Source organism: Heptranchias perlo, chromosome 12 (genome assembly GCF_035084215.1).
Source record: "Heptranchias perlo isolate sHepPer1 chromosome 12, sHepPer1.hap1, whole genome shotgun sequence".
Classification (NCBI taxonomy): Eukaryota; Metazoa; Chordata; class Chondrichthyes; order Hexanchiformes; family Hexanchidae; genus Heptranchias; species Heptranchias perlo.
Window position 1 is genome coordinate 68236199 of NC_090336.1, and position 24755 is coordinate 68260953.

The 24755-nt window shown below is 50.0% G+C and overlaps 7 non-coding genes and 14 pseudogenes across 7 annotated transcripts; 7 read left to right on the forward strand and 14 right to left on the reverse strand.

Moving 5' to 3' along the window:
- Window positions 1–1148: 1148 nt before the first annotated feature.
- Window positions 1149–1314, forward strand: LOC137328922 (U1 spliceosomal RNA). The gene has a single exon (XR_010964874.1). It is a non-coding gene; the product is annotated as a U1 spliceosomal RNA (small nuclear RNA).
- Window positions 1315–2261: 947 nt separating this feature from the next.
- LOC137330381 (U2 spliceosomal RNA) lies at window positions 2262–2390 on the reverse strand (annotated as a pseudogene).
- Window positions 2391–3234: 844 nt separating this feature from the next.
- Window positions 3235–3440, reverse strand: LOC137328873 (U2 spliceosomal RNA; annotated as a pseudogene).
- A 1231-nt stretch (window positions 3441–4671) lies between these two features.
- Window positions 4672–4837, forward strand: LOC137330219 (U1 spliceosomal RNA). The gene has a single exon (XR_010965020.1). It is a non-coding gene; the product is annotated as a U1 spliceosomal RNA (small nuclear RNA).
- A 906-nt stretch (window positions 4838–5743) lies between these two features.
- LOC137330382 (U2 spliceosomal RNA) lies at window positions 5744–5872 on the reverse strand (annotated as a pseudogene).
- An 844-nt stretch (window positions 5873–6716) lies between these two features.
- Window positions 6717–6922, reverse strand: LOC137328874 (U2 spliceosomal RNA; annotated as a pseudogene).
- Window positions 6923–8153: 1231 nt separating this feature from the next.
- Window positions 8154–8319, forward strand: LOC137329859 (U1 spliceosomal RNA). Its single transcript, XR_010964982.1, has one exon. It is a non-coding gene; the product is annotated as a U1 spliceosomal RNA (small nuclear RNA).
- A 906-nt stretch (window positions 8320–9225) lies between these two features.
- On the reverse strand, window positions 9226–9354 carry LOC137330383 (U2 spliceosomal RNA; annotated as a pseudogene).
- Window positions 9355–10198: 844 nt separating this feature from the next.
- LOC137328876 (U2 spliceosomal RNA) lies at window positions 10199–10404 on the reverse strand (annotated as a pseudogene).
- A 1231-nt stretch (window positions 10405–11635) lies between these two features.
- Window positions 11636–11801, forward strand: LOC137329870 (U1 spliceosomal RNA). Its single transcript, XR_010964983.1, has one exon. It is a non-coding gene; the product is annotated as a U1 spliceosomal RNA (small nuclear RNA).
- A 906-nt stretch (window positions 11802–12707) lies between these two features.
- Window positions 12708–12836, reverse strand: LOC137330384 (U2 spliceosomal RNA; annotated as a pseudogene).
- An 844-nt stretch (window positions 12837–13680) lies between these two features.
- LOC137328877 (U2 spliceosomal RNA) lies at window positions 13681–13886 on the reverse strand (annotated as a pseudogene).
- A 1231-nt stretch (window positions 13887–15117) lies between these two features.
- Window positions 15118–15283, forward strand: LOC137329882 (U1 spliceosomal RNA). The gene has a single exon (XR_010964984.1). It is a non-coding gene; the product is annotated as a U1 spliceosomal RNA (small nuclear RNA).
- Window positions 15284–16189: 906 nt separating this feature from the next.
- Window positions 16190–16318, reverse strand: LOC137330385 (U2 spliceosomal RNA; annotated as a pseudogene).
- An 844-nt stretch (window positions 16319–17162) lies between these two features.
- Window positions 17163–17368, reverse strand: LOC137328878 (U2 spliceosomal RNA; annotated as a pseudogene).
- Window positions 17369–18599: 1231 nt separating this feature from the next.
- LOC137330068 (U1 spliceosomal RNA) lies at window positions 18600–18765 on the forward strand. The gene has a single exon (XR_010965003.1). It is a non-coding gene; the product is annotated as a U1 spliceosomal RNA (small nuclear RNA).
- A 949-nt stretch (window positions 18766–19714) lies between these two features.
- Window positions 19715–19843, reverse strand: LOC137330461 (U2 spliceosomal RNA; annotated as a pseudogene).
- An 844-nt stretch (window positions 19844–20687) lies between these two features.
- On the reverse strand, window positions 20688–20893 carry LOC137328879 (U2 spliceosomal RNA; annotated as a pseudogene).
- A 1231-nt stretch (window positions 20894–22124) lies between these two features.
- LOC137330080 (U1 spliceosomal RNA) lies at window positions 22125–22290 on the forward strand. Its single transcript, XR_010965004.1, has one exon. It is a non-coding gene; the product is annotated as a U1 spliceosomal RNA (small nuclear RNA).
- A 951-nt stretch (window positions 22291–23241) lies between these two features.
- On the reverse strand, window positions 23242–23370 carry LOC137330462 (U2 spliceosomal RNA; annotated as a pseudogene).
- Window positions 23371–24214: 844 nt separating this feature from the next.
- LOC137328880 (U2 spliceosomal RNA) lies at window positions 24215–24420 on the reverse strand (annotated as a pseudogene).
- Between the last annotated feature and the right edge of the window lie 335 nt (window positions 24421–24755).

A 24755-nucleotide genomic window follows, 5' to 3' on the forward strand; every position in this document is an offset into this window, starting at 1 on the left:
CCCTGACTGCATCCCCCCGGCATACAATGGCAGGAAGGCTCCAAACGGTTGCCTTCCCCCACTTGACCACTTGATCTTCGCCAAAAGGCCGAGAAGCGATAACGCGCTCGATGCGAATTGATCTCCGCTCCTGTTTTCCCTCCCTCTTTGGTCTCTGGCTGACTGTGTCTAAAGCAGTCTAGAAGCACTGCCGTTCTCTCCCACTCTGGCCACATTTTTGCCACCGTTTCTAATTGCAACAGTGGATCAGTTTAAAGAAGTTGCCGTTTTTTCCTTTCTTGCTAGGATTGCTTGACAGATTGGTAAATTTGCCAGTCGGCCACCGATCAGATGGGAGAAGGTGGTGTCTCAACGGACCTCCGTCAGTCAGTCTCAGTCACTAACTCACTGCCGTGGAAGGAAACCGCTTTAAAGAAAACTAGTGACGTGACGTGACGTGTCTCACAGCGAGTGAGTGAGATTGCAACGGCCAATTGAGAAAGAGGTGAGGTGCTGACAATCAGCAGCTCGTGTTTAAACGTTCATTCCACAGCAGGCAAGACCAATCAAAAGAAAATACTGCAGATGCTGGCTGGGCTGGCTGGGCTGGCTGGCTGGAAATGGGAAATAAAAACACAAGACGTGTTAAAGGCTGGTTAAACTGTCGAAAGAAACAAGGCGTTAATGTTTCAGAAGTGCCTATTGAAAGGTGTCTCTCAAGCTGCTCCCTGACTGGGCCCTGTCCATTGTCACGTTAATCCCAGGGCGGGGCGGGACTGCTTTGACCAGGAGACCTGTTTTCTGGGACGCAGGTGTGACATTCCAGGGAGTGCACCTGCTTTGTGCTGATTCGAAACTACCACGACAACGGCAACTTGCAGTTCTATATTACCACGACAACGCGCGTGTATATATTGCTACAGCAACAACTGGAGGCGGGACATTTCCCTTGAAGGGCGACATGCAAACAACCATCGCCGGCACCGCATCGCTGCAGTATTTTCTCCCAGAGTGTATCATCGGATATACGGTACGATATTTGAGCGGAATTAATCTCTCAGAGCATCAGCACGTTGCGAGCGAAGGGACGTTTTGATTCTTAAAACCTGCCCTTGCAATCGTAAAAGGTAGCGAATGCTGTCTAGTGGCAGTGTGTGGCGACACAAGGCATACTTACCTGGCAGGGGAGAATCTGTGATCCCGAAGGCGGATCTCCCAGGACGAGGCTAGCCCATTGCACTTGGGGTGTGCGCTGACGCCTGCGATGTCCCCAAATGCGGGATACTCGACTGCAAAATTTGTGGTAGTGGGGGACTGCGTTCGCGCTCTCCCCTGCATCGAAACGAAAAGTTAGATTGTCGACCCCGCGGTCCACCAATCGGATGGGTGACGGTGTTGTGTGTGTGTGTGTGTGTGTGTGTGTGTGTGTACGTATGTCAGTCAGTCTCTCACTCAGAGCTGCTGTGGAAGGAAACCTTTTTAAAAAGAACTTGCATATCGAAAGAAAGATGTGTCTCAAGCTGCCGGGGCCCTGTCCATTGTCACGTTAATGGCTGGACTGCTTTGACCAGGAGACCTGTTTCCTGGGTCGGAGGTGTGAGATTCCAGGGGACCTGCTTTGTGCTGATTTCCAATGGCCGTCCCTCCCTCCCTCCCCCCAGGCCTTCCTTCTGAACACCTTTGTCGTTTTATCGAGGGCCAGAAGCCTGCCTGTGAAAGGGAAGGATCAGCCGGTCGGCCCCCTGCTGGTCGCTGCTGCTCGTGGAGCAGGCGTGCGTGTCCTCAGCCTCTCGGACAGGTTCCTCAGGCGGTTGAGGCAGCTCCCCCAGGTGGCCCAGTGGTCGAGGACGCAACCTTTTAAATCGCTGAGACCCGGGTTCCAATCCCGGTCGGGGGGATGATTTTCTGGTGCAGATTAATTGGCACCACTCAAAGAAAGTCTCCCCTCCTGAGCGCAATGCTCCACCCTCACCACCACTGCCTTTTCCTCACCGAGACAAACAGACAGTCCGTCCAGTCCAGGAGCGCAGTTTTCATTTGTACTCAGACCCTGCTTGTTTAAAGTTAAGTTATTTTGCAGTTTGAATTATAATCGCTGCCTGCGTGCGAGCGAGCGAGCGAGCGAGCGAGCGAACGAGCGGCACTCAGCCCAGGAGAAGAAAAGAATAGCACTGAGCTGAGAAAGTAAGTGCAATATATCAGCTTTATTCTCAGTCATAATACGTACACACGGACAGAGACGCTGGGAAAGAGCTGTTTTTCCTTTTGAATATCTCCCCACAGGGAGGTGCACCGTTGCCAGAGACACTGCAATACTGGGTCGATGCGTGGAGTGGACGGAGCCAAGCCCCTATTCCATCTCCCTGTTGCAAAATTCAATTTAATATTCGGTCCCAAAGCCGAGAAGCGATAACCTCCTGAATAGACGTTTGCCATTTGACTGAGTGTGAAAAGACTGAGTGTCAAAGTGGAAATGGCAACTCAAGCCCTCTGCTGGTGACACTGCTGCTACTGTAGGGAGCCATGTGTTCAGCCTTCTGTATATGTTTGCAGGGGATTGAGGGCAACTCCCCTGATGGTCTAGTGGTTAGGACGCAACATTTAAAACTCGTTGACACCCGGGTTCGAATCCCGGTCAGGGGATGATTTTCTGGTGCAGATTAATTGGCACCGTTCAAGAAAATCTCCCATCCTGAGCGCAATGCTCCACCCAAACCAGTGCCTTTTACTCACCTTAACACTCAGTTAGCAGCACAGTTTGATCTCACAGCTTCCAATGTGGCCATTCACAGTGCACTCCCTCCAAACACACACGCACTGTCTGCTCGCATTTTTAAAGTCAGCAACGTGAAGTTATTTCGCCTCTCGCTTGTGGCAGTTTAAACGTTAACATTGTGTCTCTCTCGCGCTCTCTGTTTCGGGAAATGTCTCACTTGGAAACAATTAATTCTGGAACTGCCAGTTTAAAACTGCAGTAATTTTTCACACAACAACTGGAGTTAAATGTTTCAGGTCAGGAGACCAAGTCTGTGGAAGGTGGCACGTCCCAATACACAGGCTTGCAGCTTCCTGAAAAGTGACCTGAGACTGACGTCTTTCCCTCCAAGGTAAAACTGCAAGAGGGAAAAGGAAGAAAGGGAGTGGCACTCATCCATCCCAGGAGTAAACAAGAAAACCACAGTTGCAATATCTCAGCATTCTGAGTAATAATACAGGCTCCAAAAATCCGTTCAGCATTTTGAATATCTCCCCACAGGGAGGTGCACCGTTGCCAGAGACACTGTAATACTGGGTCGATGCGTGGAGTGGACGGAGCAAGCTCTTGTTCCATCTCCCTGTTCCAAAAATCAATTTAATATTTGGTCCCCAGATAGGGGACATATCAGATATTAAACTGATAAGAACAGAAACTTTTTTTTTTTTTTTTCTGACACTCTGGGGTGCCTTATTGCCTTACAGATTCATTCCAGATTCCTTGCAGTGACATTACATCAAGCCAAAGCTCTACAAGCCAAAGCTCTACACTCTGCCCGAGGGGATTTCTCCCTGACTGCATCCCCCCGGCATACAATGGCAGGAAGGCTCCAAATGGTTGCCTTCCCCCACTTGACCACTTGATCTTCGCCAAAAGGCCGAGAAGCGATAACGCGCTCGATGCGAATTGATCTCCGCTCCTGTTTTCCCTCCCTCTTTGGTCTCTGGCTGACTGTGTCTAAAGCAGTCTAGAAGCACTGCCGTTCTCTCCCACTCTGGCCACATTTTTGCCACCGTTTCTAATTGCAACAGTGGATCAGTTTAAAGAAGTTGCCGTTTTTTCCTTTCTTGCTACGATTGCTTGACAGATTGGTAAATTTGCCAGTCGGCCACCGATCAGATGGGAGAAGGTGGTGTCTCAACGGACCTCCGTCAGTCAGTCTCAGTCACTAACTCACTGCCGTGGAAGGAAACCGCTTTAAAGAAAACTAGTGACGTGACGTGACGTGTCTCACAGCGAGTGAGTGAGATTGCAACGGCCAATTGAGAAAGAGGTGAGGTGCTGACAATCAGCAGCTCGTGTTTAAACGTTCATTCCACAGCAGGCAAGACCAATCAAAAGAAAATACTGCAGATGCTGGCTCGGCTGGCTGGGCTGGCTGGCTGGAAATGGGAAATAAATACACAAGACGTGTTAAAGGCTGGTTAAACTGTCGAAAGAAACAAGGCGTTAATGTTTCAGAAGTGCCTATTGAAAGATGTCTCTCAAGCTGCTCCCTGACTGGGCCCTGTCCATTGTCACGTTAATCCCAGGGCGGGGCGGGACTGCTTTGACCAGGAGACCTGTTTTCTGGGACGCAGGTGTGACATTCCAGGGAGTGCACCTGCTTTGTGCTGATTCGAAACGACCACGACAACGGCAACTTGCAGTTCTATATTACCACGACAACGCGCGTGTATATATTGCTACAGCAACAACTGGAGGCGGGACATTTCCCTTGAAGGGCGACATGCAAACAACCATCGCCGGCACCGCATCGCTGCAGTATTTTCTCCCAGAGTGTATCATCGGATATACGGTACGATATTTGAGCGGAATTAATCTCTCAGAGCATCAGCACGTTGCGAGCGAAGGGACGTTTTGATTCTTAAAACCTGCCCTTGCAATCGTAAAAGGTAGCGAATGCTGTCTAGTGGCAGTGTGTGGCGACACAAGGCATACTTACCTGGCAGGGGAGAATCTGTGATCCCGAAGGCGGATCTCCCAGGACGAGGCTAGCCCATTGCACTTGGGGTGTGCGCTGATGCCTGCGATGTCCCCAAATGCGGGATACTCGACTGCAAAATTTGTGGTAGTGGGGGACTGCGTTCGCGCTCTTCCCTGCATCGAAACGAAAAGTTAGATTGTCGACCCCGCGGTCCACCAATCGGATGGGTGACGGTGTTGTGTGTGTGTGTGTACGTATGTCAGTCAGTCTCTCACTCAGAGCTGCTGTGGAAGGAAACCTTTTTAAAAAGAACTTGCATATCGAAAGAAAGATGTGTCTCAAGCTGCCGGGGCCCTGTCCATTGTCACGTTAATGGCTGGACTGCTTTGACCAGGAGACCTGTTTCCTGGGTCGGAGGTGTGAGATTCCAGGGGACCTGCTTTGTGCTGATTTCCAATGGCCGTCCCTCCCTCCCTCCCCCCAGGCCTTCCTTCTGAACACCTTTGGCGTTTTATCGAGGGCCAGAAGCCTGCCTGTGAAAGGGAAGGATCAGCCGGTCGGCCCCCTGCTGGTCGCTGCTGCTCGTGGAGCAGGCGTGCGTGTCCTCAGCCTCTTGGACAGGTTCCTCAGGCGGTTCCCAGGTGGCCCAGTGGTCGAGGACGCAACCTTTTAAATCGTTGAGACCCGGGTTCCAATCCCGGTCGGGGGGATGATTTTCTGGTGCAGATTAATTGGCACCACTCAAAGAAAGTCTCCCCTCCTGAGCGCAATGCTCCACCCTCACCACCACTGCCTTTTCCTCACCGAGACAAACAGACAGTCCGTCCAGTCCAGGAGCGCAGTTTTCATTTGTACTCAGACCCTGCTTGTTTAAAGTTAAGTTATTTTGCAGTTTGAATTATAATCGCTGCCTGCGTGCGAGCGAGCGAGCGAACGAGCGGCACTCAGCCCAGGAGAAGAAAAGAATACCACTGAGCTGAGAAAGTAAGTGCAATATATCAGCTTTATTCTCAGTCATAATACGTACACACGGACAGAGACGCTGGGAAAGAGCTGTTTTTCCTTTTGAATATCTCCCCACAGGGAGGTGCACCGTTGCCAGAGACACTGCAATACTGGGTCGATGCGTGGAGTGGACGGAGCCAAGCCCCTATTCCATCTCCCTGTTGCAAAATTCAATTTAATATTCGGTCCCAAAGCCGAGAAGCGATAACCTCCTGAATAGACGTTTGCCATTTGACTGAGTGTGAAAAGACTGAGTGTCAAAGTGGAAATGGCAACTCAAGCCCTCTGCTGGTGACACTGCTGCTACTGTAGGGAGCCATGTGTTCAGCCTTCTGTATATGTTTGCAGGGGATTGAGGGCAACTCCCCTGATGGTCTAGTGGTTAGGACGCAACATTTAAAACTCGTTGAGACCCGGGTTCGAATCCCGGTCAGGGGATGATTTTCTGGTGCAGATTAATTGGCACCGTTCAAGAAAATCTCCCATCCTGAGCGCAATGCTCCACCCAAACCAGTGCCTTTTACTCACCTTAACACTCAGTTAGCAGCACAGTTTGATCTCACAGCTTCCAATGTGGCCATTCACAGTGCACTCCCTCCAAACACACACGCACTGTCTGCTCGCATTTTTAAAGTCAGCAACGTGAAGTTATTTCGCCTCTCGCTTGTGGCAGTTTAAACGTTAACATTGTGTCTCTCTCGCGCTCTCTGTTTCGGGAAATGTCTCACTTGGAAACAATTAATTCTGGAACTGCCAGTTTAAAACTGCAGTAATTTTTCACACAACAACTGGAGTTAAATGTTTCAGGTCAGGAGACCAAGTCTGTGGAAGGTGGCACGTCCCAATACACAGGCTTGCAGCTTCCTGAAAAGTGACCTGAGACTGACGTCTTTCCCTCCAAGGTAAAACTGCAAGAGGGAAAAGGAAGAAAGGGAGTGGCACTCATCCATCCCAGGAGTAAACAAGAAAACCACAGTTGCAATATCTCAGCATTCTGAGTAATAATACAGGCTCCAAAAATCCGTTCAGCATTTTGAATATCTCCCCACAGGGAGGTGCACCGTTGCCAGAGACACTGTAATACTGGGTCGATGCGTGGAGTGGACGGAGCAAGCTCTTGTTCCATCTCCCTGTTCCAAAAATCAATTTAATATTTGGTCCCCAGATAGGGGACATATCAGATATTAAACTGATAAGAACAGAAACTTTTTTTTTTTTTTTTCTGACACTCTGGGGTGCCTTATTGCCTTACAGATTCATTCCAGATTCCTTGCAGTGACATTACATCAAGCCAAAGCTCTACAAGCCAAAGCTCTACACTCTGCCCGAGGGGATTTCTCCCTGACTGCATCCCCCCGGCATACAATGGCAGGAAGGCTCCAAATGGTTGCCTTCCCCCACTTGACCACTTGATCTTCGCCAAAAGGCCGAGAAGCGATAACGCGCTCGATGCGAATTGATCTCCGCTCCTGTTTTCCCTCCCTCTTTGGTCTCTGGCTGACTGTGTCTAAAGCAGTCTAGAAGCACTGCCGTTCTCTCCCACTCTGGCCACATTTTTGCCACCGTTTCTAATTGCAACAGTGGATCAGTTTAAAGAAGTTGCCGTTTTTTCCTTTCTTGCTACGATTGCTTGACAGATTGGTAAATTTGCCAGTCGGCCACCGATCAGATGGGAGAAGGTGGTGTCTCAACGGACCTCCGTCAGTCAGTCTCAGTCACTAACTCACTGCCGTGGAAGGAAACCGCTTTAAAGAAAACTAGTGACGTGACGTGACGTGTCTCACAGCGAGTGAGTGAGATTGCAACGGCCAATTGAGAAAGAGGTGAGGTGCTGACAATCAGCAGCTCGTGTTTAAACGTTCATTCCACAGCAGGCAAGACCAATCAAAAGAAAATACTGCAGATGCTGGCTCGGCTGGCTGGGCTGGCTGGCTGGAAATGGGAAATAAATACACAAGACGTGTTAAAGGCTGGTTAAACTGTCGAAAGAAACAAGGCGTTAATGTTTCAGAAGTGCCTATTGAAAGATGTCTCTCAAGCTGCTCCCTGACTGGGCCCTGTCCATTGTCACGTTAATCCCAGGGCGGGGCGGGACTGCTTTGACCAGGAGACCTGTTTTCTGGGACGCAGGTGTGACATTCCAGGGAGTGCACCTGCTTTGTGCTGATTCGAAACGACCACGACAACGGCAACTTGCAGTTCTATATTACCACGACAACGCGCGTGTATATATTGCTACAGCAACAACTGGAGGCGGGACATTTCCCTTGAAGGGCGACATGCAAACAACCATCGCCGGCACCGCATCGCTGCAGTATTTTCTCCCAGAGTGTATCATCGGATATACGGTACGATATTTGAGCGGAATTAATCTCTCAGAGCATCAGCACGTTGCGAGCGAAGGGACGTTTTGATTCTTAAAACCTGCCCTTGCAATCGTAAAAGGTAGCGAATGCTGTCTAGTGGCAGTGTGTGGCGACACAAGGCATACTTACCTGGCAGGGGAGAATCTGTGATCCCGAAGGCGGATCTCCCAGGACGAGGCTAGCCCATTGCACTTGGGGTGTGCGCTGATGCCTGCGATGTCCCCAAATGCGGGATACTCGACTGCAAAATTTGTGGTAGTGGGGGACTGCGTTCGCGCTCTCCCCTGCATCGAAACGAAAAGTTAGATTGTCGACCCCGCGGTCCACCAATCGGATGGGTGACGGTGTTGTGTGTGTGTGTGTACGTATGTCAGTCAGTCTCTCACTCAGAGCTGCTGTGGAAGGAAACCTTTTTAAAAAGAACTTGCATATCGAAAGAAAGATGTGTCTCAAGCTGCCGGGGCCCTGTCCATTGTCACGTTAATGGCTGGACTGCTTTGACCAGGAGACCTGTTTCCTGGGTCGGAGGTGTGAGATTCCAGGGGACCTGCTTTGTGCTGATTTCCAATGGCCGTCCCTCCCTCCCTCCCCCCAGGCCTTCCTTCTGAACACCTTTGGCGTTTTATCGAGGGCCAGAAGCCTGCCTGTGAAAGGGAAGGATCAGCCGGTCGGCCCCCTGCTGGTCGCTGCTGCTCGTGGAGCAGGCGTGCGTGTCCTCAGCCTCTTGGACAGGTTCCTCAGGCGGTTCCCAGGTGGCCCAGTGGTCGAGGACGCAACCTTTTAAATCGTTGAGACCCGGGTTCCAATCCCGGTCGGGGGGATGATTTTCTGGTGCAGATTAATTGGCACCACTCAAAGAAAGTCTCCCCTCCTGAGCGCAATGCTCCACCCTCACCACCACTGCCTTTTCCTCACCGAGACAAACAGACAGTCCGTCCAGTCCAGGAGCGCAGTTTTCATTTGTACTCAGACCCTGCTTGTTTAAAGTTAAGTTATTTTGCAGTTTGAATTATAATCGCTGCCTGCGTGCGAGCGAGCGAGCGAACGAGCGGCACTCAGCCCAGGAGAAGAAAAGAATACCACTGAGCTGAGAAAGTAAGTGCAATATATCAGCTTTATTCTCAGTCATAATACGTACACACGGACAGAGACGCTGGGAAAGAGCTGTTTTTCCTTTTGAATATCTCCCCACAGGGAGGTGCACCGTTGCCAGAGACACTGCAATACTGGGTCGATGCGTGGAGTGGACGGAGCCAAGCCCCTATTCCATCTCCCTGTTGCAAAATTCAATTTAATATTCGGTCCCAAAGCCGAGAAGCGATAACCTCCTGAATAGACGTTTGCCATTTGACTGAGTGTGAAAAGACTGAGTGTCAAAGTGGAAATGGCAACTCAAGCCCTCTGCTGGTGACACTGCTGCTACTGTAGGGAGCCATGTGTTCAGCCTTCTGTATATGTTTGCAGGGGATTGAGGGCAACTCCCCTGATGGTCTAGTGGTTAGGACGCAACATTTAAAACTCGTTGAGACCCGGGTTCGAATCCCGGTCAGGGGATGATTTTCTGGTGCAGATTAATTGGCACCGTTCAAGAAAATCTCCCATCCTGAGCGCAATGCTCCACCCAAACCAGTGCCTTTTACTCACCTTAACACTCAGTTAGCAGCACAGTTTGATCTCACAGCTTCCAATGTGGCCATTCACAGTGCACTCCCTCCAAACACACACGCACTGTCTGCTCGCATTTTTAAAGTCAGCAACGTGAAGTTATTTCGCCTCTCGCTTGTGGCAGTTTAAACGTTAACATTGTGTCTCTCTCGCGCTCTCTGTTTCGGGAAATGTCTCACTTGGAAACAATTAATTCTGGAACTGCCAGTTTAAAACTGCAGTAATTTTTCACACAACAACTGGAGTTAAATGTTTCAGGTCAGGAGACCAAGTCTGTGGAAGGTGGCACGTCCCAATACACAGGCTTGCAGCTTCCTGAAAAGTGACCTGAGACTGACGTCTTTCCCTCCAAGGTAAAACTGCAAGAGGGAAAAGGAAGAAAGGGAGTGGCACTCATCCATCCCAGGAGTAAACAAGAAAACCACAGTTGCAATATCTCAGCATTCTGAGTAATAATACAGGCTCCAAAAATCCGTTCAGCATTTTGAATATCTCCCCACAGGGAGGTGCACCGTTGCCAGAGACACTGTAATACTGGGTCGATGCGTGGAGTGGACGGAGCAAGCTCTTGTTCCATCTCCCTGTTCCAAAAATCAATTTAATATTTGGTCCCCAGATAGGGGACATATCAGATATTAAACTGATAAGAACAGAAACTTTTTTTTTTTTTTTTCTGACACTCTGGGGTGCCTTATTGCCTTACAGATTCATTCCAGATTCCTTGCAGTGACATTACATCAAGCCAAAGCTCTACAAGCCAAAGCTCTACACTCTGCCCGAGGGGATTTCTCCCTGACTGCATCCCCCCGGCATACAATGGCAGGAAGGCTCCAAATGGTTGCCTTCCCCCACTTGACCACTTGATCTTCGCCAAAAGGCCGAGAAGCGATAACGCGCTCGATGCGAATTGATCTCCGCTCCTGTTTTCCCTCCCTCTTTGGTCTCTGGCTGACTGTGTCTAAAGCAGTCTAGAAGCACTGCCGTTCTCTCCCACTCTGGCCACATTTTTGCCACCGTTTCTAATTGCAACAGTGGATCAGTTTAAAGAAGTTGCCGTTTTTTCCTTTCTTGCTACGATTGCTTGACAGATTGGTAAATTTGCCAGTCGGCCACCGATCAGATGGGAGAAGGTGGTGTCTCAACGGACCTCCGTCAGTCAGTCTCAGTCACTAACTCACTGCCGTGGAAGGAAACCGCTTTAAAGAAAACTAGTGACGTGACGTGACGTGTCTCACAGCGAGTGAGTGAGATTGCAACGGCCAATTGAGAAAGAGGTGAGGTGCTGACAATCAGCAGCTCGTGTTTAAACGTTCATTCCACAGCAGGCAAGACCAATCAAAAGAAAATACTGCAGATGCTGGCTCGGCTGGCTGGGCTGGCTGGCTGGAAATGGGAAATAAATACACAAGACGTGTTAAAGGCTGGTTAAACTGTCGAAAGAAACAAGGCGTTAATGTTTCAGAAGTGCCTATTGAAAGATGTCTCTCAAGCTGCTCCCTGACTGGGCCCTGTCCATTGTCACGTTAATCCCAGGGCGGGGCGGGACTGCTTTGACCAGGAGACCTGTTTTCTGGGACGCAGGTGTGACATTCCAGGGAGTGCACCTGCTTTGTGCTGATTCGAAACGACCACGACAACGGCAACTTGCAGTTCTATATTACCACGACAACGCGCGTGTATATATTGCTACAGCAACAACTGGAGGCGGGACATTTCCCTTGAAGGGCGACATGCAAACAACCATCGCCGGCACCGCATCGCTGCAGTATTTTCTCCCAGAGTGTATCATCGGATATACGGTACGATATTTGAGCGGAATTAATCTCTCAGAGCATCAGCACGTTGCGAGCGAAGGGACGTTTTGATTCTTAAAACCTGCCCTTGCAATCGTAAAAGGTAGCGAATGCTGTCTAGTGGCAGTGTGTGGCGACACAAGGCATACTTACCTGGCAGGGGAGAATCTGTGATCCCGAAGGCGGATCTCCCAGGACGAGGCTAGCCCATTGCACTTGGGGTGTGCGCTGATGCCTGCGATGTCCCCAAATGCGGGATACTCGACTGCAAAATTTGTGGTAGTGGGGGACTGCGTTCGCGCTCTCCCCTGCATCGAAACGAAAAGTTAGATTGTCGACCCCGCGGTCCACCAATCGGATGGGTGACGGTGTTGTGTGTGTGTGTGTACGTATGTCAGTCAGTCTCTCACTCAGAGCTGCTGTGGAAGGAAACCTTTTTAAAAAGAACTTGCATATCGAAAGAAAGATGTGTCTCAAGCTGCCGGGGCCCTGTCCATTGTCACGTTAATGGCTGGACTGCTTTGACCAGGAGACCTGTTTCCTGGGTCGGAGGTGTGAGATTCCAGGGGACCTGCTTTGTGCTGATTTCCAATGGCCGTCCCTCCCTCCCTCCCCCCAGGCCTTCCTTCTGAACACCTTTGGCGTTTTATCGAGGGCCAGAAGCCTGCCTGTGAAAGGGAAGGATCAGCCGGTCGGCCCCCTGCTGGTCGCTGCTGCTCGTGGAGCAGGCGTGCGTGTCCTCAGCCTCTTGGACAGGTTCCTCAGGCGGTTCCCAGGTGGCCCAGTGGTCGAGGACGCAACCTTTTAAATCGTTGAGACCCGGGTTCCAATCCCGGTCGGGGGGATGATTTTCTGGTGCAGATTAATTGGCACCACTCAAAGAAAGTCTCCCCTCCTGAGCGCAATGCTCCACCCTCACCACCACTGCCTTTTCCTCACCGAGACAAACAGACAGTCCGTCCAGTCCAGGAGCGCAGTTTTCATTTGTACTCAGACCCTGCTTGTTTAAAGTTAAGTTATTTTGCAGTTTGAATTATAATCGCTGCCTGCGTGCGAGCGAGCGAGCGAACGAGCGGCACTCAGCCCAGGAGAAGAAAAGAATACCACTGAGCTGAGAAAGTAAGTGCAATATATCAGCTTTATTCTCAGTCATAATACGTACACACGGACAGAGACGCTGGGAAAGAGCTGTTTTTCCTTTTGAATATCTCCCCACAGGGAGGTGCACCGTTGCCAGAGACACTGCAATACTGGGTCGATGCGTGGAGTGGACGGAGCCAAGCCCCTATTCCATCTCCCTGTTGCAAAATTCAATTTAATATTCGGTCCCAAAGCCGAGAAGCGATAACCTCCTGAATAGACGTTTGCCATTTGACTGAGTGTGAAAAGACTGAGTGTCAAAGTGGAAATGGCAACTCAAGCCCTCTGCTGGTGACACTGCTGCTACTGTAGGGAGCCATGTGTTCAGCCTTCTGTATATGTTTGCAGGGGATTGAGGGCAACTCCCCTGATGGTCTAGTGGTTAGGACGCAACATTTAAAACTCGTTGAGACCCGGGTTCGAATCCCGGTCAGGGGATGATTTTCTGGTGCAGATTAATTGGCACCGTTCAAGAAAATCTCCCATCCTGAGCGCAATGCTCCACCCAAACCAGTGCCTTTTACTCACCTTAACACTCAGTTAGCAGCACAGTTTGATCTCACAGCTTCCAATGTGGCCATTCACAGTGCACTCCCTCCAAACACACACGCACTGTCTGCTCGCATTTTTAAAGTCAGCAACGTGAAGTTATTTCGCCTCTCGCTTGTGGCAGTTTAAACGTTAACATTGTGTCTCTCTCGCGCTCTCTGTTTCGGGAAATGTCTCACTTGGAAACAATTAATTCTGGAACTGCCAGTTTAAAACTGCAGTAATTTTTCACACAACAACTGGAGTTAAATGTTTCAGGTCAGGAGACCAAGTCTGTGGAAGGTGGCACGTCCCAATACACAGGCTTGCAGCTTCCTGAAAAGTGACCTGAGACTGACGTCTTTCCCTCCAAGGTAAAACTGCAAGAGGGAAAAGGAAGAAAGGGAGTGGCACTCATCCATCCCAGGAGTAAACAAGAAAACCACAGTTGCAATATCTCAGCATTCTGAGTAATAATACAGGCTCCAAAAATCCGTTCAGCATTTTGAATATCTCCCCACAGGGAGGTGCACCGTTGCCAGAGACACTGTAATACTGGGTCGATGCGTGGAGTGGACGGAGCAAGCTCTTGTTCCATCTCCCTGTTCCAAAAATCAATTTAATATTTGGTCCCCAGATAGGGGACATATCAGATATTAAACTGATAAGAACAGAAACTTTTTTTTTTTTTTTTCTGACACTCTGGGGTGCCTTATTGCCTTACAGATTCATTCCAGATTCCTTGCAGTGACATTACATCAAGCCAAAGCTCTACAAGCCAAAGCTCTACACTCTGCCCGAGGGGATTTCTCCCTGACTGCATCCCCCCGGCATACAATGGCAGGAAGGCTCCAAATGGTTGCCTTCCCCCACTTGACCACTTGATCTTCGCCAAAAGGCCGAGAAGCGATAACGCGCTCGATGCGAATTGATCTCCGCTCCTGTTTTCCCTCCCTCTTTGGTCTCTGGCTGACTGTGTCTAAAGCAGTCTAGAAGCACTGCCGTTCTCTCCCACTCTGGCCACATTTTTGCCACCGTTTCTAATTGCAACAGTGGATCAGTTTAAAGAAGTTGCCGTTTTTTCCTTTCTTGCTACGATTGCTTGACAGATTGGTAAATTTGCCAGTCGGCCACCGATCAGATGGGAGAAGGTGGTGTCTCAACGGACCTCCGTCAGTCAGTCTCAGTCACTAACTCACTGCCGTGGAAGGAAACCGCTTTAAAGAAAACTAGTGACGTGACGTGACGTGTCTCACAGCGAGTGAGTGAGATTGCAACGGCCAATTGAGAAAGAGGTGAGGTGCTGACAATCAGCAGCTCGTGTTTAAACGTTCATTCCACAGCAGGCAAGACCAATCAAAAGAAAATACTGCAGATGCTGGCTCGGCTGGCTGGGCTGGCTGGCTGGAAATGGGAAATAAATACACAAGACGTGTTAAAGGCTGGTTAAACTGTCGAAAGAAACAAGGCGTTAATGTTTCAGAAGTGCCTATTGAAAGATGTCTCTCAAGCTGCTCCCTGACTGGGCCCTGTCCATTGTCACGTTAATCCCAGGGCGGGGCGGGACTGCTTTGACCAGGAGACCTGTTTTCTGGGACGCAGGTGTGACATTCCAGGGAGTGCACCTGCTTTGTGCTGATTCGAAACGACCACGACAACGGCAACTTGCAGTTCTATATTACCACGACAACGCGCGTGTATATATTGCTACAGCAACAACTGGAGGCGGGACATTTCCCTTGAAGGGCGACATGCAAACAACCATCGCCGGCACCGCATCGCTGCAGTATTTTCTCCCAGAGTGTATCATCGGATATACGGTACGATATTTGAGCGGAATTAATCTCTCAGAGCATCAGCACGTTGCGAGCGAAGGGACGTTTTGATTCTTAAAACCTGCCCTTGCAATCGTAAAAGGTAGCGAATGCTGTCTAGTGGCAGTGTGTGGCGACACAAGGCATACTTACCTGGCAGGGGAGAATCTGTGATCCCGAAGGCGGATCTCCCAGGACGAGGCTAGCCCATTGCACTTGGGGTGTGCGCTGATGCCTGCGATGTCCCCAAATGCGGGATACTCGACTGCAAAATTTGTGGTAGTGGGGGACTGCGTTCGCGCTCTCCCCTGCATCGAAACGAAAAGTTAGATTGTCGACCCCGCGGTCCACCAATCGGATGGGTGACGGTGTTGTGTGTGTGTGTGTACGTATGTCAGTCAGTCTCTCACTCAGAGCTGCTGTGGAAGGAAACCTTTTTAAAAAGAACTTGCATATCGAAAGAAAGATGTGTCTCAAGCTGCCGGGGCCCTGTCCATTGTCACGTTAATGGCTGGACTGCTTTGACCAGGAGACCTGTTTCCTGGGTCGGAGGTGTGAGATTCCAGGGGACCTGCTTTGTGCTGATTTCCAATGGCCGTCCCTCCCTCCCTCCCCCCAGGCCTTCCTTCTGAACACCTTTGGCGTTTTATCGAGGGCCAGAAGCCTGCCTGTGAAAGGGAAGGATCAGCCGGTCGGCCCCCTGCTGGTCGCTGCTGCTCGTGGAGCAGGCGTGCGTGTCCTCAGCCTCTTGGACAGGTTCCTCAGGCGGTTCCCAGGTGGCCCAGTGGTCGAGGACGCAACCTTTTAAATCGTTGAGACCCGGGTTCCAATCCCGGTCGGGGGGATGATTTTCTGGTGCAGATTAATTGGCACCACTCAAAGAAAGTCTCCCCTCCTGAGCGCAATGCTCCACCCTCACCACCACTGCCTTTTCCTCACCGAGACAAACAGACAGTCCGTCCAGTCCAGGAGCGCAGTTTTCATTTGTACTCAGACCCTGCTTGTTTAAAGTTAAGTTATTTTGCAGTTTGAATTATAATCGCTGCCTGCGTGCGAGCGAGCGAGCGAACGAGCGGCACTCAGCCCAGGAGAAGAAAAGAATACCACTGAGCTGAGAAAGTAAGTGCAATATATCAGCTTTATTCTCAGTCATAATACGTACACACGGACAGAGACGCTGGGAAAGAGCTGTTTTTCCTTTTGAATATCTCCCCACAGGGAGGTGCACCGTTGCCAGAGACACTGCAATACTGGGTCGATGCGTGGAGTGGACGGAGCCAAGCCCCTATTCCATCTCCCTGTTGCAAAATTCAATTTAATATTCGGTCCCAAAGCCGAGAAGCGATAACCTCCTGAATAGACGTTTGCCATTTGACTGAGTGTGAAAAGACTGAGTGTCAAAGTGGAAATGGCAACTCAAGCCCTCTGCTGGTGACACTGCTGCTACTGTAGGGAGCCATGTGTTCAGCCTTCTGTATATGTTTGCAGGGGATTGAGGGCAACTCCCCTGATGGTCTAGTGGTTAGGACGCAACATTTAAAACTCGTTGAGACCCGGGTTCGAATCCCGGTCAGGGGATGATTTTCTGGTGCAGATTAATTGGCACCGTTCAAGAAAATCTCCCATCCTGAGCGCAATGCTCCACCCAAACCAGTGCCTTTTACTCACCTTAACACTCAGTTAGCAGCACAGTTTGATCTCACAGCTTCCAATGTGGCCATTCACAGTGCACTCCCTCCAAACACACACGCACTGTCTGCTCGCATTTTTAAAGTCAGCAACGTGAAGTTATTTCGCCTCTCGCTTGTGGCAGTTTAAACGTTAACATTGTGTCTCTCTCGCGCTCTCTGTTTCGGGAAATGTCTCACTTGGAAACAATTAATTCTGGAACTGCCAGTTTAAAACTGCAGTAATTTTTCACACAACAACTGGAGTTAAATGTTTCAGGTCAGGAGACCAAGTCTGTGGAAGGTGGCACGTCCCAATACACAGGCTTGCAGCTTCCTGAAAAGTGACCTGAGACTGACGTCTTTCCCTCCAAGGTAAAACTGCAAGAGGGAAAAGGAAGAAAGGGAGTGGCACTCATCCATCCCAGGAGTAAACAAGAAAACCACAGTTGCAATATCTCAGCATTCTGAGTAATAATACAGGCTCCAAAAATCCGTTCAGCATTTTGAATATCTCCCCACAGGGAGGTGCACCGTTGCCAGAGACACTGTAATACTGGGTCGATGCGTGGAGTGGACGGAGCAAGCTCTTGTTCCATCTCCCTGTTCCAAAAATCAATTTAATATTTGGTCCCCAGATAGGGGACATATCAGATATTAAACTGATAAGAACAGAAACTTTTTTTTTTTTTTTTCTGACACTCTGGGGTGCCTTATTGCCTTACAGATTCATTCCAGATTCCTTGCAGTGACATTACATCAAGCCAAAGCTCTACAAGCCAAAGCTCTACACTCTGCCCGAGGGGATTTCTCCCTGACTGCATCCCCCCGGCATACAATGGCAGGAAGGCTCCAAATGGTTGCCTTCCCCCACTTGACCACTTGATCTTCGCCAAAAGGCCGAGAAGCGATAACGCGCTCGATGCGAATTGATCTCCGCTCCTGTTTTCCCTCCCTCTTTGGTCTCTGGCTGACTGTGTCTAAAGCAGTCTAGAAGCACTGCCGTTCTCTCCCACTCTGGCCACATTTTTGCCACCGTTTCTAATTGCAACAGTGGATCAGTTTAAAGAAGTTGCCGTTTTTTCCTTTCTTGCTACGATTGCTTGACAGATTGGTAAATTTGCCAGTCGGCCACCGATCAGATGGGAGAAGGTGGTGTCTCAACGGACCTCCGTCAGTCAGTCTCAGTCACTAACTCACTGCCGTGGAAGGAAACCGCTTTAAAGAAAACTAGTGACGTGACGTGACGTGTCTCACAGCGAGTGAGTGAGATTGCAACGGCCAATTGAGAAAGAGGTGAGGTGCTGACAATCAGCAGCTCGTGTTTAAACGTTCATTCCACAGCAGGCAAGACCAATCAAAAGAAAATACTGCAGATGCTGGCTCGGCTGGCTGGGCTGGCTGGCTGGAAATGGGAAATAAATACACAAGACGTGTTAAAGGCTGGTTAAACTGTCGAAAGAAACAAGGCGTTAATGTTTCAGAAGTGCCTATTGAAAGATGTCTCTCAAGCTGCTCCCTGACTGGGCCCTGTCCATTGTCACGTTAATCCCAGGGCGGGGCGGGACTGCTTTGACCAGGAGACCTGTTTTCTGGGACGCAGGTGTGACATTCCAGGGAGTGCACCTGCTTTGTGCTGATTCGAAACGACCACGACAACGGCAACTTGCAGTTCTATATTACCACGACAACGCGCGTGTATATATTGCTACAGCAACAACTGGAGGCGGGACATTTCCCTTGAAGGGCGACATGCAAACAACCATCGCCGGCACCGCATCGCTGCAGTATTTTCTCCCAGAGTGTATCATCGGATATACGGTACGATATTTGAGCGGAATTAATCTCTCAGAGCATCAGCACGTTGCGAGCGAAGGGACGTTTTGATTCTTAAAACCTGCCCTTGCAATCGTAAAAGGTAGCGAATGCTGTCTAGTGGCAGTGTGTGGCGACACAAGGCATACTTACCTGGCAGGGGAGAATCTGTGATCCCGAAGGCGGATCTCCCAGGACGAGGCTAGCCCATTGCACTTGGGGTGTGCGCTGACGCCTGCGATGTCTCCAAATGCGGGATACTCGACTGCAAAATTTGTGGTAGTGGGGGACTGCGTTCGCGCTCTCCCCTGCATCGAAACGAAAAGTTAGATTGTCGACCCCGCGGTCCACCAATCGGATGGGTGACGGTGTTGTGTGTGTGTGTGTGTGTGTGTGTGTGTGTACGTATGTCAGTCAGTCTCTCACTCAGAGCTGCTGTGGAAGGAAACCTTTTTAAAAAGAACTTGCATATCGAAAGAAAGATGTGTCTCAAGCTGCCGGGGCCCTGTCCATTGTCACGTTAATGGCTGGACTGCTTTGACCAGGAGACCTGTTTCCTGGGTCGGAGGTGTGAGATTCCAGGGGACCTGCTTTGTGCTGATTTCCAATGGCCGTCCCTCCCTCCCTCCCCCCAGGCCTTCCTTCTGAACACCTTTGTCGTTTTATCGAGGGCCAGAAGCCTGCCTGTGAAAGGGAAGGATCAGCCGGTCGGCCCCCTGCTGGTCGCTGCTGCTCGTGGAGCAGGCGTGCGTGTCCTCAGCCTCTCGGACAGGTTCCTCAGGCGGTTGAGGCAGCTCCCCCAGGTGGCCCAGTGGTCGAGGACGCAACCTTTTAAATCGCTGAGACCCGGGTTCCAATCCCGGTCGGGGGGATGATTTTCTGGTGCAGATTAATTGGCACCACTCAAAGAAAGTCTCCCCTCCTGAGCGCAATGCTCCACCCTCACCACCACTGCCTTTTCCTCACCGAGACAAACAGACAGTCCGTCCAGTCCAGGAGCGCAGTTTTCATTTGTACTCAGACCCTGCTTGTTTAAAGTTAAGTTATTTTGCAGTTTGAATTATAATCGCTGCCTGCGTGCGAGCGAGCGAGCGAGCGAGCGAGCGAGCGAACGAGCGGCACTCAGCCCAGGAGAAGAAAAGAATAGCACTGAGCTGAGAAAGTAAGTGCAATATATCAGCTTTATTCTCAGTCATAATACGTACACACGGACAGAGACGCTGGGAAAGAGCTGTTTTTCCTTTTGAATATCTCCCCACAGGGAGGTGCACCGTTGCCAGAGACACTGCAATACTGGGTCGATGCGTGGAGTGGACGGAGCCAAGCCCCTATTCCATCTCCCTGTTGCAAAATTCAATTTAATATTCGGTCCCGAAGCCGAGAAGCGATAACCTCCTGAATAGACGTTTGCCATTTGACTGAGTGTGAAAAGACTGAGTGTCAAAGTGGAAATGGCAACTCAAGCCCTCTGCTGGTGACACTGCTGCTACTGTAGGGAGCCATGTGTTCAGCCTTCTGTATATGTTTGCAGGGGATTGAGGGCAACTCCCCTGATGGTCTAGTGGTTAGGACGCAACATTTAAAACTCGTTGAGACCCGGGTTCGAATCCCGGTCAGGGGATGATTTTCTGGTGCAGATTAATTGGCACCGTTCAAGAAAATCTCCCATCCTGAGCGCAATGCTCCACCCAAACCAGTGCCTTTTACTCACCTTAACACTCAGTTAGCAGCACAGTTTGATCTCACAGCTTCCAATGTGGCCATTCACAGTGCACTCCCTCCAAACACACACGCACTGTCTGCTCGCATTTTTAAAGTCAGCAACGTGAAGTTATTTCGCCTCTCGCTTGTGGCAGTTTAAACGTTAACATTGTGTCTCTCTCGCGCTCTCTGTTTCGGGAAATGTCTGACTTGGAAACAATTAATTCTGGAACTGCCAGTTTAAAACTGCAGTAATTTTTCACACAACAACTGGAGTTAAATGTTTCAGGTCAGGAGACCAAGTCTGTGGAAGGTGGCACGTCCCAATACACAGGCTTGCAGCTTCCTGAAAAGTGACCTGAGACTGACGTCTTTCCCTCCAAGGTAAAACTGCAAGAGGGAAAAGGAAGAAAGGGAATGGCACTCATCCATCCCAGGAGTAAACAAGAAAACCACAGTTGCAATATCTCAGCATTCTGAGTAATAATACAGGCTCCAAAAATCCGTTCAGCATTTTGAATATCTCCCCACAGGGAGGTGCACCGTTGCCAGAGACACTGTAATACTGGGTCGATGCGTGGAGTGGACGGAGCAAGCTCTTGTTCCATCTCCCTGTTCCAAAAATCAATTTAATATTTGGTCCCCAGATAGGGGACATATCAGATATTAAACTGATAAGAACAGAAACTTTTTTTTTTTTTTTTCTGACACTCTGGGGTGCCTTATTGCCTTACAGATTCATTCCAGATTCCTTGCAGTGACATTACATCAAGCCAAAGCTCTACAAGCCAAAGCTCTACACTCTGCCCGAGGGGATTTCTCCCTGACTGCATCCCCCCGGCATACAATGGCAGGAAGGCTCCAAATGGTTGCCTTCCCCCACTTGACCACTTGATCTTCGCCAAAAGGCCGAGAAGCGATAACGCGCTCGATGCGAATTGATCTCCGCTCCTGTTTTCCCTCCCTCTTTGGTCTCTGGCTGACTGTGTCTAAAGCAGTCTAGAAGCACTGCCGTTCTCTCCCACTCTGGCCACATTTTTGCCACCGTTTCTAATTGCAACAGTGGATCAGTTTAAAGAAGTTGCCGTTTTTTCCTTTCTTGCTACGATTGCTTGACAGATTGGTAAATTTGCCAGTCGGCCACCGATCAGATGGGAGAAGGTGGTGTCTCAACGGACCTCCGTCAGTCAGTCTCAGTCACTAACTCACTGCCGTGGAAGGAAACCGCTTTAAAGAAAACTAGTGACGTGACGTGACGTGTCTCACAGCGAGTGAGTGAGATTGCAACGGCCAATTGAGAAAGAGGTGAGGTGCTGACAATCAGCAGCTCGTGTTTAAACGTTCATTCCACAGCAGGCAAGACCAATCAAAAGAAAATACTGCAGATGCTGGCTCGGCTGGCTGGGCTGGCTGGCTGGAAATGGGAAATAAATACACAAGACGTGTTAAAGGCTGGTTAAACTGTCGAAAGAAACAAGGCGTTAATGTTTCAGAAGTGCCTATTGAAAGATGTCTCTCAAGCTGCTCCCTGACTGGGCCCTGTCCATTGTCACGTTAATCCCAGGGCGGGGCGGGACTGCTTTGACCAGGAGACCTGTTTTCTGGGACGCAGGTGTGACATTCCAGGGAGTGCACCTGCTTTGTGCTGATTCGAAACGACCACGACAACGGCAACTTGCAGTTCTATATTACCACGACAACGCGCGTGTATATATTGCTACAGCAACAACTGGAGGCGGGACATTTCCCTTGAAGGGCGACATGCAAACAACCATCGCCGGCACCGCATCGCTGCAGTATTTTCTCCCAGAGTGTATCATCGGATATACGGTACGATATTTGAGCGGAATTAATCTCTCAGAGCATCAGCACGTTGCGAGCGAAGGGACGTTTTGATTCTTAAAACCTGCCCTTGCAATCGTAAAAGGTAGCGAATGCTGTCTAGTGGCAGTGTGTGGCGACACAAGGCATACTTACCTGGCAGGGGAGAATCTGTGATCCCGAAGGCGGATCTCCCAGGACGAGGCTAGCCCATTGCACTTGGGGTGTGCGCTGACGCCTGCGATGTCTCCAAATGCGGGATACTCGACTGCAAAATTTGTGGTAGTGGGGGACTGCGTTCGCGCTCTCCCCTGCATCGAAACGAAAAGTTAGATTGTCGACCCCGCGGTCCACCAATCGGATGGGTGACGGTGTTGTGTGTGTGTGTGTGTGTGTGTGTGTGTGTGTACGTATGTCAGTCAGTCTCTCACTCAGAGCTGCTGTGGAAGGAAACCTTTTTAAAAAGAACTTGCATATCGAAAGAAAGATGTGTCTCAAGCTGCCGGGGCCCTGTCCATTGTCACGTTAATGGCTGGACTGCTTTGACCAGGAGACCTGTTTCCTGGGTCGGAGGTGTGAGATTCCAGGGGACCTGCTTTGTGCTGATTTCCAATGGCCGTCCCTCCCTCCCTCCCCCCAGGCCTTCCTTCTGAACACCTTTGTCGTTTTATCGAGGGCCAGAAGCCTGCCTGTGAAAGGGAAGGATCAGCCGGTCGGCCCCCTGCTGGTCGCTGCTGCTCGTGGAGCAGGCGTGCGTGTCCTCAGCCTCTCGGACAGGTTCCTCAGGCGGTTGAGGCAGCTCCCCCAGGTGGCCCAGTGGTCGAGGACGCAACCTTTTAAATCGCTGAGACCCGGGTTCCAATCCCGGTCGGGGGGATGATTTTCTGGTGCAGATTAATTGGCACCACTCAAAGAAAGTCTCCCCTCCTGAGCGCAATGCTCCACCCTCACCACCACTGCCTTTTCCTCACCGAGACAAACAGACAGTCCGTCCAGTCCAGGAGCGCAGTTTTCATTTGTACTCAGACCCTGCTTGTTTAAAGTTAAGTTATTTTGCAGTTTGAATTATAATCGCTGCCTGCGTGCGAGCGAGCGAGCGAGCGAGCGAGCGAGCGAACGAGCGGCACTCAGCCCAGGAGAAGAAAAGAATAGCACTGAGCTGAGAAAGTAAGTGCAATATATCAGCTTTATTCTCAGTCATAATACGTACACACGGACAGAGACGCTGGGAAAGAGCTGTTTTTCCTTTTGAATATCTCCCCACAGGGAGGTGCACCGTTGCCAGAGACACTGCAATACTGGGTCGATGCGTGGAGTGGACGGAGCCAAGCCCCTATTCCATCTCCCTGTTGCAAAATTCAATTTAATATTCGGTCCCGAAGCCGAGAAGCGATAACCTCCTGAATAGACGTTTGCCATTTGACTGAGTGTGAAAAGACTGAGTGTCAAAGTGGAAATGGCAACTCAAGCCCTCTGCTGGTGACACTGCTGCTACTGTAGGGAGCCATGTGTTCAGCCTTCTGTATATGTTTGCAGGGGATTGAGGGCAACTCCCCTGATGGTCTAGTGGTTAGGACGCAACATTTAAAACTCGTTGAGACCCGGGTTCGAATCCCGGTCAGGGGATGATTTTCTGGTGCAGATTAATTGGCACCGTTCAAGAAAATCTCCCATCCTGAGCGCAATGCTCCACCCAAACCAGTGCCTTTTACTCACCTTAACACTCAGTTAGCAGCACAGTTTGATCTCACAGCTTCCAATGTGGCCATTCACAGTGCACTCCCTCCAAACACACACGCACTGTCTGCTCGCATTTTTAAAGTCAGCAACGTGAAGTTATTTCGCCTCTTGCTTGTGGCAGTTTAAACGTTAACATTGTGTCTCTCTCGCGCTCTCTGTTTCGGGAAATGTCTGACTTGGAAACAATTAATTCTGGAACTGCCAGTTTAAAACTGCAGTAATTTTTCACACAACAACTGGAGTTAAATGTTTCAGGTCAGGAGACCAAGTCTGTGGAAGGTGGCACGTCCCAATACACAGGCTTGCAGCTTCCTGAAAAGTGACCTGAGACTGACGTCTTTCCCTCCAAGGTAAAACTGCAAGAGGGAAAAGGAAGAAAGGGAATGGCACTCATCCATCCCAGGAGTAAACAAGAAAACCACAGTTGCAATATCTCAGCATTCTGAGTAATAATACAGGCTCCAAAAATCCGTTCAGCATTTTGAATATCTCCCCACAGGGAGGTGCACCGTTGCCAGAGACACTGTAATACTGGGTCGATGCGTGGAGTGGACGGAGCAAGCTCTTGTTCCATCTCCCTGTTCCAAAAATCAATTTAATATTTGGTCCCCAGATAGGGGACATATCAGATATTAAACTGATAAGAACAGAAACTTTTTTTTTTTTTTTTCTGACACTCTGGGGTGCCTTATTGCCTTACAGATTCATTCCAGATTCCTTGCAGTGACATTACATCAAGCCAAAGCTCTACAAGCCAAAGCTCTACACTCTGCCCGAGGGGATTTCTCCCTGACTGCATCCCCCCGGCATACAATGGCAGGAAGGCTCCAAATGGTTGCCTTCCCCCACTTGACCACTTGATCTTCGCCAAAAGGCCGAGAAGCGATAACGCGCTCGATGCGAATTGATCTCCGCTCCTGTTTTCCCTCCCTCTTTGGTCTCTGGCTGACTGTGTCTAAAGCAGTCTAGAAGCACTGCCGTTCTCTCCCACTCTGGCCACATTTTTGCCACCGTTTCTAATTGCAACAGTGGATCAGTT